Source organism: Culicoides brevitarsis, chromosome 3, assembly GCF_036172545.1.
Source record: "Culicoides brevitarsis isolate CSIRO-B50_1 chromosome 3, AGI_CSIRO_Cbre_v1, whole genome shotgun sequence".
NCBI lineage: Eukaryota > Metazoa > Arthropoda > Insecta > Diptera > Ceratopogonidae > Culicoides > Culicoides brevitarsis.
The window spans coordinates 24,447,269-24,468,649 of record NC_087087.1 but is presented as its reverse complement, the minus strand read 5'-3'; the positions used below and the strand labels follow the sequence as shown (position 1 = coordinate 24,468,649).

General features: G+C 28.5%; 2 protein-coding genes across 3 annotated transcripts in view; one reads left to right on the top strand and one right to left on the bottom strand.

Annotated features, from left to right (window-relative positions):
* The window catches only part of LOC134836020 (transcription factor Sox-5), a 107,553-nt gene extending 100,723 nt beyond the window's left edge, over positions 1–6,830 (bottom strand). Inside the window, exon 1 of one of the 2 annotated variants that reach the window (XM_063851136.1) lies at positions 6,293–6,830. The gene's annotated coding sequence lies outside the window, so the exon portion shown is untranslated. Of the gene's footprint in view, positions 1–273; positions 278–6,292 lie in introns of those variants that run through there. The other variant, XM_063851140.1, reaches the window with a different exon arrangement.
* LOC134836030 (cytochrome c oxidase subunit 6A2, mitochondrial) overlaps positions 1–21,381 on the top strand; it is a 351,497-nt gene that overhangs the window by 183,675 nt on the left and 146,441 nt on the right. The gene's annotated exons all lie outside the window — the stretch shown is intronic.

The following is a 21,381-nucleotide window of genomic DNA, read 5'->3' as shown; positions in this document are numbered from 1 at the left end:
AAATAATTTTTAATTAAATTAAAAAAAAATTAATAAAAATTTTTTCAATTCTAAAATTTCTTCAAAATTAATTTTTTAAAATAAAATAAAATAAAAATATTTTTTTAAAAAAAAAAAAAAATAAAAATATTTTTTTTTTAATTGAAAAAAAAAAATTATTTAACAAATTTGTAAAATTAAAATTAAAATAAAAATTAAAAAAAATGTTAAAAACTTGCATTTTTTGTCATTAAAATATTTTTCAATTAATCCAAATCAAGCATATAAATTTACAAAGTAGGTATAGAAAATCGTAGAAAAAAATCCAAATGACATTTTTCTTCAAAATGCAGTACAAAAAATCCATCACTGACCCAAACATGGATTTACAACTTTCATAATGATAATTTAATTAATTGTTACAACACTGAGGAAGTTGAACGGAAGTGCCTGTACTTATAACCCTCCGTTTTTAACGTTAATTTTATTATTTTATCACAGATTATGCAAATTTCTGTACACAAATGCGTCCACCATGCTCAGACAAGTCAGAAATAATAAAATGAGCAACTTATCCTAATTACTTGCGTAGGACTCAAAGCTCTTATTGAATGATGAAATGAATGAACAAATAAAAAATAAACTCATTATACATCAGATCGGATTTTATTTGTTTACTCACGATAATATATGGAAACTCTTGAGTGCTATTGTGATGTGATATTTTATAATGTAATCGTACAATATAATAAAATTATTTGCGAGGGAGGCAAGTAAATTTATTGAATGTTTTGTAGAAAGACAACGAAAAAAAAACTCGCGAGAGAAAAGAAAATAATATAATAATGGTGTAAGGTACTTAGTAACAATATAAATGCGTCGAGCGATGTAATAAATGAGCAATAAAACTTTTCACACATGCAAGCGGTGCGTAATTGAAATCATTTTTCAATTAGGAAACACGTAATTGTTATCATAAAACACGAGATTATCCGAGGAAAACAATAAAAAAAAAATTCGCGCGAGAATTTTTTTTTGGCAAAAATACAATAGTCCACACGTCAAAAGTTTGAATTATTTTTTCCGATGAGATTTATTCAACGGACGTGTGTAGCTATTTTAAACGAAATTTATATATTGATGCTGTTAATAATAAAAATAATAACAATATATACGAGCGTGTGTCAAGTTTATTTTTTGTTATATTTACAAGTTATTAAAATTTCGAACATTCTTCGGTGATAGAAAAAATTATTATTTTATTATTGTGATGCGACTCGTTTCTAATGTGATATAAATAATAATATTGTACATAATGATTGCCAAAAAATGCGGTTCTTATTATTTTCTGTACGGTATATGCTTTACGCTCTTTTAATAATAATGATTGGACAAATAAGTTTTGGCGGACTGTTGATTGTTCAGCCATTTTTTTTCGAAAATTGTAGAAAAATTGTTTTTTGAAAATTATTTAGGAAGTTTTCATAATTTTTAAAATTAGTTTGTAAAAATTAAAATATAAATAAAATTTTTTTAAAAAATTAAAAAAATTTTTAAAATAATTTTAAAAAAAATTTTTAATTTCGTCTAAAATAAATAATTTCATTAAAAATTAAATTAAATTTATTAATTAAAAAAAAATATTTTTTTTTTATAAAAATAAATAAAAAATTAAATTAAATAAAATTTATTTTTTTTTAATAATTTTAAAAAAGATTTATTTAATTAAAAATAAAATTTGAAGCAATTTAAAAATTTACGCTTTATTTTCAAGAAATTTTAGATTATTTTTTTTTGTAATGATTCATATCGAGGTATAACTAAGTGAAGTAAAAATTTAAAAAACATAAAAAAAAATGTAGAAAATTATCTTAATTCAGTTCGAAATTCAATTTTCTCGTAAAAATTATATTAATTGCATAGTTTGAGGAGCTTATTTCTTCTTGAAATCGAGGATAAGGTAGAACGAAGTACACGGGTCCACAATTTTTTTACAGTTTGCTTCAGAAAAATTTCATTAGGTTTCGATTCTTATATAAAACATCAAGAAATATAAGAATCGAAACCAAAAGAAATTTTTCTGAAGCAATTTATCCAAGTTGCGAAACACAAATTTTTCACACTGACACACATTCACATGTCCAACTAAATTCAAGTAGAGGTCACTTTTGATTGTCTCTGAATCTAATTTCACTTGTCACCAGTCATTACAAAATTTGTTACATTTTAATAAATATTTTTTTGTGTACGTTTCTCGTTAAAGTGGCACATGCCAAACAAAACAAACGGTTGGTCAACCGAAAACGCACGAGTTTCGTTAATGAGTTGAAATTTTTATCGAATACACGAAAAATCTTAACAATGGCGACCATTTTTTCTTTGTACGACAAACGACGACGACGTGAGTGTCGTTAATGACTTAAACCAACAAGAATGTTAATTATTTTTTTTATATATTTTTTTTTATAAACGAGAGAGGCACATCTCGCTTAAAAGGTACTGCTAATTGACGATAATAACTCCATTAATACGTATCATATGGATATATTTGAATATTCATTGTCTTTTATTTATTTGTTGGTAAGTGTTGATATAGCGTCGAATAGAAAAGTAAATATATCGAAATTTTTGTTAATTGTCCTTAATGAGGCCCTTGTGGACAAGCTATGTGCGGTTACAACAATCAATATTTAGAATAATGTGTGACCGACCACTGTTTAATCACTCGAAATCAATCAAACATCCATTTACGGCGAACGCCTGTCCAATCAAATATGTCCACACGGAGAGCAACTTTGATAGCAATAAACCACAAAACAATTTGTTGCACGGCGCGCATGAAATTTGCATTGCGACACCGACCCAACTATTATCTACTCTTGGCACATGTCAGATAAGTCAAACGTTTTGTCGTCGTCGTACTCAACTCGCCGGACTGAGTGAGTGTGTCTGTGTTAAATTTCAATAATAATAAGGTTGTCATAAAATGTTTGCACACACGCGGTTACGCGCCTTATTTCATTCGCGCATTTTACGGCATTACATTATTTGTGTATGCTAATGTGACATGATCGCCGATAAACAAGTAGTTAATCAATTGCATTAGTTCGTGGTTTGGTTGGCGCTTGATTTCGTTCGATTGTTTCGGTGGCGGCGCTTTTTGTCCTTGAACCGCCATTGAGCAGTAGCGAACGAACGAACAATGGGAAAAAACTCGATAGTCATCGTCCAGATAAACAAATTATTATCGCTTTATTTAATAGATGCAATTCAATGGAAACGCAGCAACAATAGTAATAAATGATATTTAATAATACGTTTCGAAGGAGAACAAAACAATTCTATTTTGCTCAATGGAGGAAAAAAAATGATCAATCAGTTTGTTATTAATCAGCTTTGATCACTTCATTATTATTGTTATTAATAATAATAGTAAATGAATCGAGCCATGTGATCTCCAAGTTTATAAAAAAAATGATCTTTTGTTTTCGAGAAACTAGCAACTTTAGTTTATAAATAATTTTGTTTATTATTTTGAATTGATTGTGGAGCTCTGGAGTTTCTTTTCAGGGTTTTTGTAAATGTAAAACTGTAAAGTAATTAGCAGTTCATCTATAAGCTTACAATGTTTAAGATTTAGACCTGAGGCTCTTGTAGAACCAAAGTTTTCTAAATAGGTCCATTCAACAAATTTCATTAATTTTTAATGTTTCAGAGAAAGTTCTATTTTGAACGTTTTAATTAGTTAGGAGGAAAATATCTTCAAAAATCTCCATTGTCTGCAAATTTAAACTAAATTACTAAAATTCAAAAAAAGGGTTGACACTTAAATTGAGTTTGGAACCATGAGGAGGAGTGGTTGTTGATTGTCGCAGTGAGGTCATTGATCATAGAGGCTGTTGACTTCCAAATTATTAACGAAATAGCACCTTTGTTCAAAAGCGAGCGTTAGTCGGGCGAGGAAACTTGCTGATGAGCTTTATTCTATAACTTATACTATCCAAATTTGTTGGCGTAATAATTGTTGTTCGATTATAGTAAACTGTGATAGTTTACTTGTAGAGACAATGTATAGTTTTAGTCATTCTCTAATAAAACTTATCATTCTACGTTTTTCTCAAAAAAAAAAAAAAAAACAAAAAAATATGTTATACTGTTTCTTCTGGTTCAAATTCTGCATTCAGCTGATGCTCTGTATCCCATTATGATTTGAAATTTTATTTTGATATCGATTGGCCCATATTTTGCAGATGATGTTGAACTGATGATAATAATTTTTCATTAAATATTTCAAATCCTCCTAGTTAAAACCTAAAAGGTATAAGAAATTTATTCTAGTTCAACTAGTTTCTAGTAATATCAAAAATCAAAAAGATTACTTCTGGTGAAAAATCTAATGGAATTCCTAAAATTACTTTTTGAGTAAAATTTTACTTCATTTAACTGAGTTGATGAAATTTATACCATTTTTGAATAAATTTTGCTCACAAATGTAATAATGATTGATTTTTTAAATACTTAATATTAGATATCACTTGCTTCTGATTTTTTTTAAATCAAAATATTTTTAAATATAACAAATCTTCTTGTGAAAAATTAATTTAAAAATTTCAACTGAAAGCTTTTATTCTAAAAAACTAAATTTCATCATGATTCGTAGAATTAATTCTAACCATTAGAATTACTTAGCACCTTTCAATCAATTGTTCCTTTTTGGAATGTCGGACATTTCGTATAATTTAACCATAAGCAACATTTTTGGTTTGTTTCACTGCAAAAAAAAAAACAATATGCAAATTTATGCAAAAATCCTCCTTCCTACAACCAACAGAAAAAAAAATCAATATTGTCACGTACATTCCGTGGACGTCTAAAGCAGATGACAATACTCGGTGAACATTGTTACATTATTTGAATTATTACACCTGATGAATAGCCACGCCTACCTTTTGTGGTGCGAAAAGATGTTTGTTTTGTACTTAATAAGCCATCGAGGCAGGCGAGAGAGAGTCAAGAGGATTAAACGATTGATTACGCCCACGCATGTCTTGCATTTGTACTAGCCAAGTCATCGATGCGAAGTGTTTTTGTCGTCTTGTTTTCTCAGCTCTTTGCTAGATACTGATGATGATGATGATGAAGTGCTTGACATGATAAGACGTTGAATGTAAATAGGAGGTGAGACTTTTAATGGGAGACCATTACACTAAGAGTTGTGACCAATTTTTATTACATTTTTTGCGACACGACAGAAAACAACGCCAGGAACAAGATTTTAAATAAATTTCCTGTCATTCTTCGCTTTTTTTTTCTTTTAATAACTTTCCATAAAATGTAACACAATATTCTAATTGCTGCCTACACATATCAATAAAACATTTATCACTCACTTGTATGTGTCTCTTCTGTTCATTTACATGACATTTTTTTTCGCCATGAAAAAAAATAATAAAAAAAATACTTTTATCGTTTCAAAGAATAGGCGACGATTGTTTTTTCATTGAATTGAGGATAAAAATTTATCAAATAACTAATAAAGTACAATATTTAATGATACTTGTTAATTGAAAATTATCATTGATTTGAACACATGAGGATGGGTAATTTTAATTATTTCACGTTAAAATCGGTAAAAATTGCCTCATAGTCTAACGTGTCGAATCATTGACATTATTCGTAATTTATTAATTCTTTTTCTTAATAAAATTGAATAAAATTAAAATAATGATCTTGAAGCAGTTGCGGTTTACCGGATAATTTCTTACGAAAAAGTAAATTAGAAAAATCTTTTTAAGCTTTAAATATATTCTAATTAATTCAAACCAAGCAAAAAATTAACAAATATTATTTAAAGGGCCTTAAATCCTTAAAAATAATATAAATCCACCACTGACTATGAGACAAAAGATTTCCTCGATGTCACATCCAATTTAATGTTCATATATGAAATACAATAATATATATTTAAATATACATAACAACACATGAGACGATCGATACAATGATAATTATTTATAGATTATCTATATTTTTGTGTTTCGACGATTTCATTATTATTCATGAAATAAAAAAAAAATAAAGAGAAACACAGAAAGAGAGAACTTGGATGACAAAAAATAGTTCAGCTGTGAAATATAAATCAATCTTTTTTGTTTTATATTATTTTATTATTTATTTTATGAATATCAAAATAATAATAATAATATTTATTATTAATAGTTTCAATTTTTGTTTAAATCAATAATAATAATTGATGACTGGACATTGAGCAAAGAACAAAAAATAATTTTAATTTTAAATTATTTCAACTTACCTCGTGTAACTAAACTAATAATGTTTCATATTTTATTGATTTCCACTTTTTTATAGTTTTTTGCTGGAATTTGCTATATTGGTCCAAACTTATTTATTTCTTGGGTGTTTTATGATGATTATTTTAAATATTTTTTTTTAACTATTGGAAAAATGTAAATTTTTTCGACACTCGTGTAATTAATTCAGTTCTTTGTCTTCTTCTTGTGTGTATATTTTGTTGTATAATATAATAGTAGTTCACCATATAAATATTAAGTTTCTTGTTTTTTTATATTCCAAAACAACATTAATATATCACCACACACTATTTTTGATAGTTCTTCGGTTTTTTTTAATTATGTGGCACTATGTGTTGTTTTCAAACTAATTTTTATCGTTTTCTATTATTTCATTATATATCTTGCGTGTATATTATTATCTTATTTATCATCATATGTATAGTACATATTTTTTTTCATTCATTAATTAATATTCAAATCTTCTATTATTGTTGAGAATTTTATCATCCATTCACGAAAAGTATCTCAGAAGAAGAAACAGATCTGTAAAGAAAAGAAAAAAAAAGTTAAAAAATTATCACCAAATATTATGTATTAAATTTTATATACGTTTAAAAGAGGAAACAGTATCAGACACAAAACAAAAAAAAAACACTCAGCCGCTAAATATTTTAATGGTTTTTTTTCTGTGATTTTTGTATTGTCTTCATATTAACCATGGTGGTGCGATATAAAAATGTTTCGATTTACATAAATTTGCATGAATCATCGATTAAAAATTAAATTCTCTTTTTTTTTCTTAGATAGGTATTTGTTTGTGTTTCTATTCTTTTTTTTGTGTTGTTTGTGATCTTCCGTATTTTTTTCTCATTTTTTATTCAATCGAAAAAATTCGAGAAAAATAAAAACAAAAAATTCTGCGGTTATTATTGTATATTATGTAATTTTATGTTTCTTTAACTTCTGATTAATTCTTATGGGAAAACATGTTTTTAATAAGGTTCTGATTAATTAATATTCATGAAAGCACTGTGGCAGATTTTTTTTTATTTCATTTAAACTTATCAATCCGTACTTGACAACGATCGATCATTTTCCGCGAATTAAGCATGTTCGATCAATCGTTTGTTTGTAATAATTACTAAGATTTTGTATGATTATTTTGTAAATAAATTTTGTTTAGAATTAATAACGCGATAAGAATCACATTCACATGTTTCAATTTTCAGATCACTATACTGATTAAAATAAAAATTAATTTTTTATTGTTTTTTTTTTATTTTATTAAATTACTAACCAGTTTTTATTTTTTGTATGGCACCTGTTTAAATTTTTTTTTGTTAATTAATTTTTTTTTCACAAAATTTTTTAATTGTTTTTTTGATAAAATTTTTCACTGTAAATTTTACTCGATGGTAAAAGTTTTTATTAATATTTGATTGAGAAAACAATGGACAATGCCAAAAATGTCTCCGTGAGCACAACGTTATAGCAGCGCGGTTCGACTGCAACTACTGAGATGATATATTTACATCCAGCATGATAGCCGAATAACGCCCCCACCGCATAACGCGACTATGGGATGCTGTATATGTCGCGGCTCCGTACATCTGTGTGTGTTGTCATTGTTCGCATTATATATTGTGTTTTGTATTGTCTATTCAGTAACAGCGACACGTACAGCTGTACGGCACATACTGCTGAATTGAGTATCTGAGTGCGCATGATTGTGTTGGTTTTTGTTCTTCTCGCGCGCGTATTGTGTTTATGCGCCTGTTTATGATTTTACGGCTCCCGTTCCACACATATATACCGACACGCGTGTTGTATATGTACGACAACATTTCTATTGTATTCTATTATTTTATTGAAAAACCGTTGTACCGTTGTTGGGGGAGCTCCATGCGCGCTCCGTACTGCCGTGCCACAGACATACGGCAATTGTTTTGTTTGTTGCATGCATATTGGTGCTAAGGTTATTGTGTATTGTATCGCCTTTTCATATATGTGGTGTATGCATGATTATTCTTATTATTATTATATATATTGTAAACGCCTATACCACGCCCACCATACACAATTATTTTTCGCCAAAATACACACTCGTATTGTTTGCAAAAACGAAGCTTTATTGTTGCTACACGTACACGCCATACACACAGTTATTGTTCGGTGTTTTGTTATACTTCTACGCTATTTACTTCCACAGCGCAGCTTCTTTCAGGGGAAGGGGGGAAAAACAGTACAACATTATTGTCAAAATGTAACATAACATGTATGTATAAATAAAATATATATTTCTTGTGATGTCGTGTCGTTTCTCATCTCTTCCTCTTCGCTCATACAACTAAAAAACGCGTACAAAACAAACAAAACATCATATGAGTATAATTAATATTCTATGCAAATAATATTAATGATCCAGGTAAATAATAAAGGTATTTAAATATATTTTCTGCATGTCTCATAGCGAAGGTTTTATATTCAAAATAAGCGCCTTTAAGCAAAATAATATTAATTTTAACATATCTTTGTATATTATAAGCACATATAAATAACTAAGCAATCATTAGGATTACCCTCGTTTTATTACAAAATACATTTTAATATTTCCAAGAAAATTTATGTATAAAATGTCCACCCAATAGCGACAAAGTTGAATTAATATTAATATTATTATTTCACACAATGAGCTATAATAATAATATAATTTTCTTTTCTATTATTTATTTATTTATATACATTTTGTATACACAATTAAATAAATATGAAAAAAAAAATCGTGAAGGAGTTTATTAATAAATGTTTGTTTTTTCGATAAATATATATTTAATCGATTATTATTTTGTGTATTTAATGTATGAAAATAAAATGTAAATCAATTAATATTATTAATCATTTATATTATTGGTGCATTCAACATTAATTCAATTGGCTTGAATTTGTTAAAAAAGTTGTAAAATAAAACAAATACGCCATATTTTATTGGCATTTAAATTGCGTACGTAGCTATTGGTAGCAGGTCTAATTGAATGATAAATAAAATAAAATATTTATTAAAGCGATTTATATCAATCATTCTATCTATCTCTCTAACTAACGTGAATTTATAATTTGCAGGTATTTTGAAATTTTGACAGAAATTTATGCTGATTTATTGTTGTGATACTTTATAAATTATCAGTATAAGTTTAAAGGAATTTGGAAGAATGAGGGATTTATTTGAAAAAAGGGAAATGGAGGATTGGTGGTATAATGGAGAAAGTTAGAAGGTGAGTTTTTATCAATCGTTTCAAACGCATGATTTTTAGTTAAATGAACGTTCTAACAGACTCAGGAGATAAGATATTTGCAAAAGATATTGAATCATCTTTAAGGAAAGCTGCAGGATCTTTCATAGAATTGGTCAAAAGAAGTCACTTAAAAGTTTACATCTTTCAATCCTGTTACATTTCAGTGCTTTTATGCAGGTCAGAAACATGATACATCACCCGATATCAGCATTTCATCGAAAAAAAAAATGGCATGAGATTTTTTGATGGTTTTGTATTAGTTAGGCCTAAAGTAGTCCAAAAAACCTAAATTAAAAATTCTAGAATGAACCAAAGTGTATCTATGCATTTTTAACGAGATCGAGTATGTCAAAGAGGTACTTGAATACACCCAAATGCACTAAAAAAATGTCTAAAATCCGTTAGTAGTTACTCAGTTTAGGATGATTTGACGCCAAGTTAAGAAAATTTTTAGAAGTGAGTATGGTAAGTATGAAATGACTTGTTTCCTAAATGATAAGGACCCATATCTACTACTGAAGTATGTACTTTTTTTCCTTAACTAAAAGGATGAAAAGGTACAGAATGCAGTACTACACTATAAAAAATCTATGTCTCGCAAGCCCGAAAATTTGCGAGACATGATGCGAGACACCGCGAGACACGGCGCGAGACATGGTGCGAGACATGGATTTTTTATAGTGTACTACCCAGTAGGACAAAATAACCTTTTTTTAAGGCCCTCAAATTTTTACATGGAGAAATTCTGAAATTTTTATTTTTTTTGAAAAAAATTTTTTTTCATTTTTTTTTTAATAAAAATTTCGGAATTTCTCCATGTAAAAGTTTAAAAGCCTTATTATCAAGATCATACGGCCTTAAAAAAGGTAATTCGTCCCACTCTATTTTTGACGCAAATCAACATAAACAATGTAACATGTTAAAGGAGTCAGCTTAGTACAGTGGTAAGCGTATCGGACTGATGAGCGTAAGGTCGTCGGTTCGAGACTTGAAATCATGAAAAACTTTTCTGACTCCAATCGTGCTTAAAATTTACTGAGAGTTTTTAGAAACCCTTTGGGACCTTCTGAATTTTTAGGGCCCCTGTTTAGAATGACGTAAATAAAAAGTTGTTTCTCAGTATAAAGTATAATAGGACTCCTCGAGAGACCGCGGTGCGAGTTATTATCATCTGTGCACGTTAATGGAAATTAAAATGCTCATTTCAAAAGTATCTGGCGACGAAAATGCTTTAACGTTCTAGTCATAAATAATAAAAAATCAAAAGAATAACAACGGACAAGTCGAGCACTTCATTTACATTTTTCCTCATTTACAATGTTTTCCATTTCCTATTCTTTTCTTTTTGTCACTATTATATTTTTCGTTCGCTTTCGATTCAAACAACATACATGAAACCTCGCGTCCTTTTTTCATTATTATTTTTATTTTTGTTCATCAACATTTTTTTTTTGCTTTTTTCGAATGAATGAATAGTATCGCAGAATAATGGCCATGATGAGGACGATAAATGCTTTTGTATACATACTTTTTTGTTCTGTGAAAATGTGAAATAATAATAACGAAAAAAAAGGAAAAACAGGCGCATGCAAGCTTTTGAGAAAAATCTTTTCAATATCACATAATATAATATTTTTTGCGCTCTGTGTTTTCTGTCTCTTTATGTGTTGTGTCTATCTGCGCTTGTTTTATTTCGTTTTTTTTTTGTATTTAGTTTGTCCTCAGCCACATAGGTACGGCACAACTTCTGTTTAGGATTTTCCATTCAATTATTTATTTTTCTGCTTTTATTTTCTTCTGGGAAAGAAGAAAGAAAAAGCTTTTGTAATTGGACGCTTTTATTTTATTTTATTTCTTCTTCGGTACATTGGGTTCGTCTAAGAAAAATATTTTTTTTTCTTTTTGGTCTCAAATTGTATTGAATATTTTGTAAAGATTTCTTTGTTTCCAACTTGGACCTTTTCTTTTATATATTTTCTTTTTTCATTTGCAAAATAATAAATGAAAGTAATAAAATAAAAAGAAAAAACATGTAAAAAAAACTTTTTTTTCCAATAATAATATTATTAATGATAATGTACTTTTTTTTATTATCATTATTATTACGTTATGGAACGAGAAAAATAAAATAAAAATTTAATACAATAAATAATGGGAAAAGGTGGGCGTTGTCGTTTTTCTGCTTCTGCTTCATTTTTTCCAGAGAAATAAAAATAAGAAGAAAAAAATAAGAAACAAGGCAGCAAGGCGTCTCCTCCATGTTCGCTGTCGTTGTTTACGTGCCTTGTCTATTTAATTTTCGTTTCATTTTTTATTTAATTTAAATTGATTGTATCCGCCATATTATTCTGGAATGAAAAATAATAAAATGAGAAAAAAAAATTTTAACATCATCACATAACATGAAATATGTGAACAACGTTCAAAGGCCGATTATTATTTTTTTCTGTATTATTTTTAACAATTTTTTGGACGACGTACTCCAGTTGCCCCAATCAATTTAGAAAACTAGTCGCGTATGAAACAAAAATGGAACATCTAAATTTTTTGTACAAATATTTGATGGAAAAATTAGTTCGTTGTTAAATAATGTTGTTTTAGTCAAACGATTATATTAAGTATTATTTAACTAAAGAGTGACGTGACTGGATAATTGCCAATCACCGTCATGAAAAAAAAATATTTTAAAAAATACAAGAGAAATAGCATTTAAAAAAATGGACAACGCCAATTATTTTTAATGTGGAACAACTGGAAAATCTAAAATTAAAATTTGATACAAAAAAGTTTTAAAATAAAATTGTCTAATATTTTTTGTCAGAACAATTTATCATGGTAGGCATACATACATAAAACTTTGTCCAGCGAAGAGGATGGCAACTAGGTTAGAGAGAATAAAAAAAAGAATAATAATGAAAAATACACGAGTGATGTTGCTGGATAGACACACACATGCCACTAGACTGTGAAAAACAAGTTACATAAGCAAAAGTATTGATTTTTCTATTTTTAATGTGTGTTGTAGAAGAGAGCGAGATGACACCAAAAAGTATTCAGGATGATGTACCTACACAGGGAAAAGAGTCGTGTGCGATGATGCAAAAGAAAAAGTTTTGAAAAAGGTTGTGTTTATTTTTCGTTGTGAATGAAGGTGAATTTAGCTTAAATTGATACAACTTTGTAATTATTGAAAAAAGTAAAGTCTGGATAGGTTTATGGTTGGTTCAAGTACTTAATATTTTAAGCTGAAAATTTTTAAAACCCATATTTAAAAGAATTTCTTTTCAAATTATTTAAAATTCAAAATTCTGAAAATTTTAAGTAAAAACAGTAAGGCAAAGCCTTTTTTTAATTTTTTCAGCATTGAATAATTTTTTTAATAAATATTCTTTTTTCCTTTCATTATTCAATTTTTTCTCTCATTTTCTCTGAAGTCGTTTAAATATTTAAAAAAATTAAATTTAACCCCAAAAAGGCAAAGCAACGCCTTTTTTGAAGATTTATTTGTCTAGAACCTGATCTAAGTCATTTTCTGAAAGATTTTTACTAAATCAGGTATGATTTAAGAATTTTTAATTCATTTCGTGGCTTAACATAATACAAAAAATAAAAATTTTTAAAAATTAATTTGAAAAAGCAAAGCAACGCTTTTTTTTAAATGAACTCTCAAAATATATTAAAGTTCAATAATTTTAAATTTTGTATCATGGAGAGAAAAATGAAAATTTCATTTTTTTAAAAAATGAATTTAAAAAATTTAAAAATAAAAAAATTAAAGAATAAAGCAAAGCAACGCCTTTCTTGAAAAAAAATTAATAAAATTTCAACAATTTAGAATATTTTATATATCTACTTAATGGATCAACAATTTTCAAGTTATTTAATTTATTTTTTTTTTTGATAAATTCAAAAATAATTTTTTTTAAATTACAAGAAAAAAGCAAAGCAACGCCTTAAAAATTAAAATTGATTAAAATTTAATAAATTTTAAAAGACATTTAAAAGTAAAATAACATATTTTAGAAACATAACTTTTCTACTTCAGAGACAAAAATTTAAATCCATAAATTTCGAAAAAATGTAACTCTACAAAATCAAAAATTAAATAAAACAGCTTTAAAATTTTCATCAATTTCCCAAAAATATCTCTTTAAACATAAAAAACCGGAGAAAATATCGATTTAATCATAAAAATGTCCTACATTCCCCGACACTGCGCCGTACCTTCTATAGCGAATAATTTTAATAAATACATATTTATGAGAACACCACTTGATGACACTCGACAAACGTTTAACCTTGAATGATCATTAAACATTCATTTTTTCGCATCTCACAGGTAAATGAACTCCAAAAAAGGCGCCACAAAAGAAATTCCATTAATTCCACTCGAGCCTAATTTTGCGTAAGAGACGGATCCTTGAAAGGGTAATAATCCGCATTGAAAATTCGTTTGTCTTTCGTGTTTTTCCTTTCCACACCCAAACCTAAGAGCCTTTTTTTGCGCATTAAGTGACTAGTGACTAGTTATTGTCCCGTGCTTAAGGTTTTTGTTCATTTTGTATTCGATACATTTGTGCACGACGAAAAATATTGGCTCCGCCTTTGCCAGTGCGATAACAATAGCATTGTTTTGCTACAATAGGTCGAAAATAAAATGTTGATGTGCGCATGTGGTTTTTCTTCTTGCATCGCTTGTACCCATGTACGGGGTTTATTTATTCAGAAATTCACGATTCAATGATGTTTTCAAGAACCCACACGCTACGTACCGCTCCACGTAGAGCTACAGCCAAGTACATAAGACGAAACAACAATATTGTTCCCGACTTGCCTTTGTATGTGTGTTTCGTATTTATTTTGTAAATGTAAGCCCAAACAATGTTTGTACAGCTATCAACACGAGCAACAACAAAAAAAAAGAAAGAAGAAACTCTTTTCACAAAAATATCTCGACAGAAACGGAATGAATGGGAAATTGTGGTAGAACGTGCATGAGATGATGCCGACAACGACGACGAGAGAATAGAAAGACTCCTAAGACGTATTTAATGGTACAAAGGGAAAAGAAGAGAAAAGCTTTTCATTTACTATATTTGAAAGCGGCGCACAAAGGAACGAACACAAGAATTTAATACATTATTTCATGATCTGGCTTGTTGTGTACCGCAAAATGTATGCGTTGTGGAGGCATGGATACAAAAGGAAAATATAATGGAAAAGTAATAACGATAATGGAAGCTTTAAGTTTTCCTCTTTCATTTTATATTTATTTTTGTCTTTGTGGAAAAAAGGGTATGGTGATCAACGGTGCGACGCGAGATGAGAAATATTTTTACAAAAATTCGTAAAATTTGAGATAATTTAGGAAAAATGAAAAAGTTAAAAAATTTTGAGAAATTCGTCAACTTGGAAAATTCCAGAAAACTTGGAGTATTTAAAAAAAAAAAATAATTAATTAATCATAAGCCATGAAAATTTAAAATTATCAGAAAAGCTTAAGAAACTCGAAAAAGTTTTTTTCTAAAAAGCATTAAATTGAGTAATTTAAAATATATAAGAAAGTTGGGAAACTCGGAAAACCTTGGAAAAATTATTAGCTTTCTTTCTGACTCTGTGAAAATTTTTTCAATATGTCAAAAAATATGTAAAATTTCGAAAAATTTTGAAAAACCTGAATTCATCAAAAAAAATAATGAGATTTGAGTAATTTTTGGAAGCTTGAAGAAAAAAAATTAAAATTACAATTTGGAAACTCGGAAAATTTTGAAATAAAATTTATAAAATTCGGCAAATTTTTAAATCATTAAAAAATAATTTTTCTCAAAGGATTTTTTTAAAAATTGTTGAATTTAATTCATGAATTTAATTTGAATCAAAATTGATAAACTGAGCTCAAAAATTGAAAGTTACTAAAATCTTTTAAAATTAAAACGTGGATAAGATGGGGAATGACAAAATGGGTGATGATTCCAATAAAAAAAATGGAACCTGAATTATACGTGGATGAAATTTTAGAATTTAATGTTGAAGTGACAGACTTTCTTGCCTTTTTATGTACCTATTATTTAAAAATAGAGAAAAATACGTCTTGATTTGTCTGTAGTTTCTCTCAAAGTGAGAAACTTTCGCTTAAATTGTGTCTTTTTAACATTATTAAAATTATTTAAATGCTACTAGGGAAAATTTAAATTTTCAAGCGGATATTTCTTATTCAAAACGATTTAAGAAATCTCAATGTCACTTAGAGTTTCAGCAATTTCGAAAATGAAAAGAAAATTGAAAATTCTAAAAAACGATCAATTTTATAAAAAATTTAAAGAAACTTTAAAAATGTAAGAAAAATCTAAAAATACTGAAGTTAATGAAAAAAAAAAATTATTTTTTTTGAAAGAGTTAAAAAAAAAATTTAAAAAATCACGAAATACTTAAAAAATTCGGAAAATTTTGTAAAAACAAATTAAAAAACAAAATTAAAAAATTAAAATTTGGCAAATTTAAAAATAATGAAAAATCTGGAAATCCTGCTAATATCGTGAAGCACCGTTCATCAATTCCCACATATAGGCAAAACATTTCAGGCACATTTATTTGTTCTGCATGATATTATATTTTCCTCCTTTTGTACCTATTTGTTCCATACCTCTTTGTTTTTTCGCTCATGATGAGTTTTCTCTATGAAACACATTTGTTGGTTGGGCTTTGTTGGGAAACTTGCTAACAAAAAAAAACAAAGCTTAATGAAAAACGATTTCTGCTTGAATGCTTTTGACACTAGAGAAAAGTTATGAAAGTAATTACGAAGAAACTTTTGTTCCGTTCCACCATCATCGTAAAATTACGTAAGATTCATCTGTCATAATTCTCGAACGTTCTTCATAATTGTCCATGTTTCCCTCGCACGCACGTCGAACTGGAACAGTTCAATGTATTTATTTATTTTTAGGAAAGATTTGTTTTTGTTTTACGAAATGAAAATGTTCGGAACAAAACACACTAAATGTACATTTAAAACGATGCGAACACCTGCTCCGAATATATCCGGTCCAAAAAACAAGCGACGACGACGACAGTTTTTTTTTCTCTCTCGTTCAAACTATCTCATGGAATTTCGCAAATCAAAGCGATTTTCAACAATGCGGAAATTTTTCGATACGTCAGGCATGAAGCACAGGCTTCGCAATTCGTCGCATAAGAAGATTTTTCGTATGAGACGAATTTCGAACCCTGTGCGACTACTTTGTGTTACATTCATTCTGTTCCAAGAGATTTTATCCAGCATCACGGCTGCTGCCAAGAATAAATACACGAAGAAAAAGATCACACAGCCAATTGAGATGCCAATGTATTCAAATATTTCTTTCTAAATGGGCTACAAATAATCACATTTCCCATTAATAATGACGATCATTTATTTTATTTCACTCCAATTTTCCTCCATCACAGAGAAAATCAGACAATTCCGTTAAAAAATATTCATTCATGAGAAAATTTCGGTAAAAGCGCTTTTTTTTTCGACGAAATGACTTGAATTTTTGATAATTTTTTCAAATGAATGAAAAAACGTGGAAAAAATACAAGTAAAATTTAAATGTAACCCGGAATGATGGAACATTATGATAATCTATTTAGTTGTTACTCCAAACTCAAACAAAATTTTAATTATGAACGAATGAATGCGCAAATGTGATTCTTTTGCATGCTATATGTGTTTATTTTACGCAATTTTCATAATGATGATGATGAGAACGATAGATGTTGGGGAACATAAACGCTGGATAATTTTTCGTCAAAAAAAAAAGGTAGAAATAATAATTAATGAATGGAACGGAAGAATGTTATAATCTTTTATTTGTCATGAATGAGTGGAAATTTGCAGTGAAAAATTTAAGCGAAGAGAGAGAAAGTGTGGGAAATTTAAGATTTTGCCGCAAAAGGGTAGGTCATGAATTTTTTGAAATTTGTCCAATCGATTTTTCTTTAAATTCAGCAAATTTAACGATTGACCAACTTGACAAGTAGATTCAGCAAATTTATTCCATTCAGCAATTTTAATCGCATTCAGCAAATTAACAATTTTATCCTTCGTTAGAAATTCGAAGTTTGCAATTTGGGATTTATTTGAATTTTAAAATTCAGCAAATTAAAAATTTTCCTTAAAATTTTCCAGCAAATTTCATTTCAAAAAATTTTACAATTCAGCAAAGTTCATTTAATATATTTAAATTTTTTTACAAATTTTATAACTCAGCAAAGTTACAAACTTGAAACTATTGTTAAGATTTATTATTTTAGAAACTCAGTAAATTTGGACAAATTTAATAATTCAGCAAATTTCGATTTTTCAGCAAGCTAAGAATTAAATTCATATTTAGGAATATTCAAAAATTTCAAATGTTCAGCAAAAAAATTCAGCAAATTAAAAAATTTTAATGTTTCCAATTGAAAAATTTGTAAAAACTTTGTATTTGTCTAATTTTTGAATTCAGCAAACTCAGCGAATTTACAAATTTTTTATTGGAATTCAGTGAACTTTAAATTCATTAATTCAAAAATTCAGCAAATTTCGATTTCAATTATTCAGCAAGCCAAGTAATTAATCCATAAAAATATTCAGAAAATTCAAGTCAATTTGGCAAATTTAATTTTTTTCAATTCAGCAAATTCTAAAATTTGATTGTTTGAAGTCAGCAAATTTTAAATTCATCAATTCCGTAATTCAGCAAATTTCGATTTCAATTATTCAGCAATTCAAAAAATTAAAAATTTTCAATCTAGCAAATTCAAAAATATTTTCATTCAGCAAATTTATAAGTTGCTAATTTCTGAATTCAGCAAACAAGAAAAAGTCCATTAGAGAATTCAGCAAATTCTAAAATTTGTTCTTTTGAATTCAGCTAGGTTTATATTTATTAATTTTACAATTCAGCAAATTATAAACTTGATCAGCATGACCTACCCTTTAAATTTTCTTTGATCTGACATGCAATAACGTTCTTTAATCCCAAAATTATTATGCAACTTTTCGCCATAAGACGACGAATCTTAAAAACCATTCAATCACACCTCGTAATCCGAAGTTATTACTTTTCCTGGCACTTTTTAATAATAACACTTGTGGATTATATTATTTCATGAAACCTCAAGTAGGTACATAATATGGTTTTTCTCATCATATCAGGGGGTGAGAAAACAAACAAATATTACATGAAAAATGTCGCAATATTTTTCTCCTTTGTCAATTGTCCTTTGTAAGGTTATGAATAGAAATTTTCCTCTTTTATTCGTCGTCGCATCATGAATAAAAAGGAGATCAAGAAAACGGTAGACAACAAAAAAAAAATACAAATCGAAAATTTTATGATTCATTTCCTCTTAAATCCTCGTATATGTAGAAAAATGTGAAGGATACATAAATAAATATGACATTAAACGACCCTATGTTCACCGGATAGCAGAGCAGAGGATTAACACCCTTCTCCTATTATGTTATTGTCATTATTAATCGCATGTAAACCTCCAAGTGTTGATGAAATATTAACAGGACCTGCTGTGATATTGACGAAATATTGATGAATTTTGGAGGAAATTACAAAAAAAAAAATATTTTCGGATTTGGTAAGTTATTAAAATTTACATAATAATAATAGAAAAATTGTCATCTTAAACATCTGCTGAGATAAAAGCAAAGTCAGGTATCGAAAATGTCCTTTTATTGTCTTAAACGCGTTATTCTCTGGAAAAAAGGACAAATTCCATATGTCTCTTTGGAACATTCGGAACGTCTCGTTTTTCATATTTCCTAATGTATTTTTAATGTTTAAGCTTTAAAACAATATTAGGACCAAAAATTCTTGCATATGTCCTTTTATTACAAAAATGTTTCCAGAGCAGATGCAAACAAAAGAAATCTTCCTCTTAAGATCCTTGATTCTATTTTGTTCAAAAAAAAAGTAATTCAAAATTTATTAATTTTCATTTTTCAATCAAAAAGTATCCCTTATACTTTTTTTTCTCTCATTCCAATTGAAGCCACTTGAAAAAAAAAATAACAAACGCCCATAAAATGTAATTTCAATAACTTCTGATTAACTTCTGAATTACCGTTATGCGGGCACGTTCATCTCTCTCTTGTTCTCCTTCCTTTATGGCAGACCATACGTCTGTCGTGCTCGTAAAAATAATGGATAAAGGGTAAAAATAAATAAACAAGTGCCCGACCGACTGCCGAAAAAGAAACAAACATCCTTATTTTAAAACACACACCACTAATGATATCAAAAAAATAAGAAAAAAAAATGTAATAAAATTTCAAAGGATTTATGGGTCACTCAAGTAAATTACAGTCACGTTTCGTATATGTGTGTGTTTTTTTTTCTCGTGAAAATCGATCCCCATCAACTATAATCATATAAATAAATACTGCTGAATTGAATTTCGATTCGAAAACCGCAGAGTCAAAAAATTTTCTGACATTGAAGTTTTTTTTCCCGTTGTTTAGGGTGAATTTTTATTTCTATTTATATTTACCTAGCAATTTTTCTTTTCAGTATTTTTTTATTTTTTTTTTTATTTGAGATGATGATAAATGTCTGGATGCGAGAAAATATTCACACGCCAACCCCATTTTTTTAAAGAAATTTTCGGTAGGAATAATAGAGTATGTCTGACTGTAAATAAAACATCAAAAAATGTACTTGGGAGTCAGTGATGTGGAAGAAATCAACAACATATTGTGGTGAACACAAAAGCAAAAATATGCGGAAATAAATTGGCTTTGTGACGGAAAAGAACATCAATCTTGGGGGTGTTCAAGTGAGTTTTTGTCGGTTGCTATAAGATGAGCAAGTTGTGAGTGAAGAAAGGTGAGTTGCTGAATTTGGTACTAATTTATTCAGCTTATTTCAGGGATGTAAACAGCTTAGAATTTTCTAATAAAATTTAATTTTTGTGAACAAAATATCTCTACGGACTAAAAGCAGACATGATTGATACCTTAAGATATCAATTCAAGCCCTCAAAAGTCAAATTGAACCATCAGAAGTTAATTCAATCCCTCAGGAGTAGAATTGACTCCTCAGGAGTTAAATTGACTCCTCAGGAGTAGAATTGACTCCTCAGGAGTTGAATTGACTCCTCAGGAGTTGAATTGACTCCTCAGGAGTTAAATTGACTCCTCAGGAGTTAAATTGACTCCTCAGGAGTTGAATTGACTCCTCAGGAGTTGAATTGACTCCTCAGGAGTTGAATTGACTCCTCAGGAGTTGAATTGACTCCTCAGGAGTTGAATTGACTCCTCAGGAGTTGAATTGACTCCTCAGGAGTTGAATTGACTCCTCCTCAGGAGTTGAATTGACTCTTAATGAGTTAAATTAACTCTTCAGGAGTTAAATTGACTCTTCAGGAGTTAAATTGACTTCTTATGAGTTGAATTAACTCCTCAGAAGTAGAATTGACTCCTCAGGAGTTAAATTTGCTCCTCAGGAGTTGAATTGACTCCTCAGGAGTTGAATTGACTCCTCAGGAGTTGAATTGACTCCTCAGGAGTTGAATTGACTCCTCAGGAGTTGAACTGACCAGGAGTTGAAGTAAAAGCCGAAAAGTTAAGCTTACCTAGGATCTTTTGAGCAAAAGGTTCGACTTCCAAGCCTCGTATAAAATTAATCTTTGTACATCCCTGAGTTCTTTCTTCTCCGAACACAAAAAGTAATCACTCACATCCTTTCCTCATCGCCATCGTCGTTGTTGTCCCTTGGTCCGCTCTCTTCATTGATGTGCCGCTATCTCCTCATTCA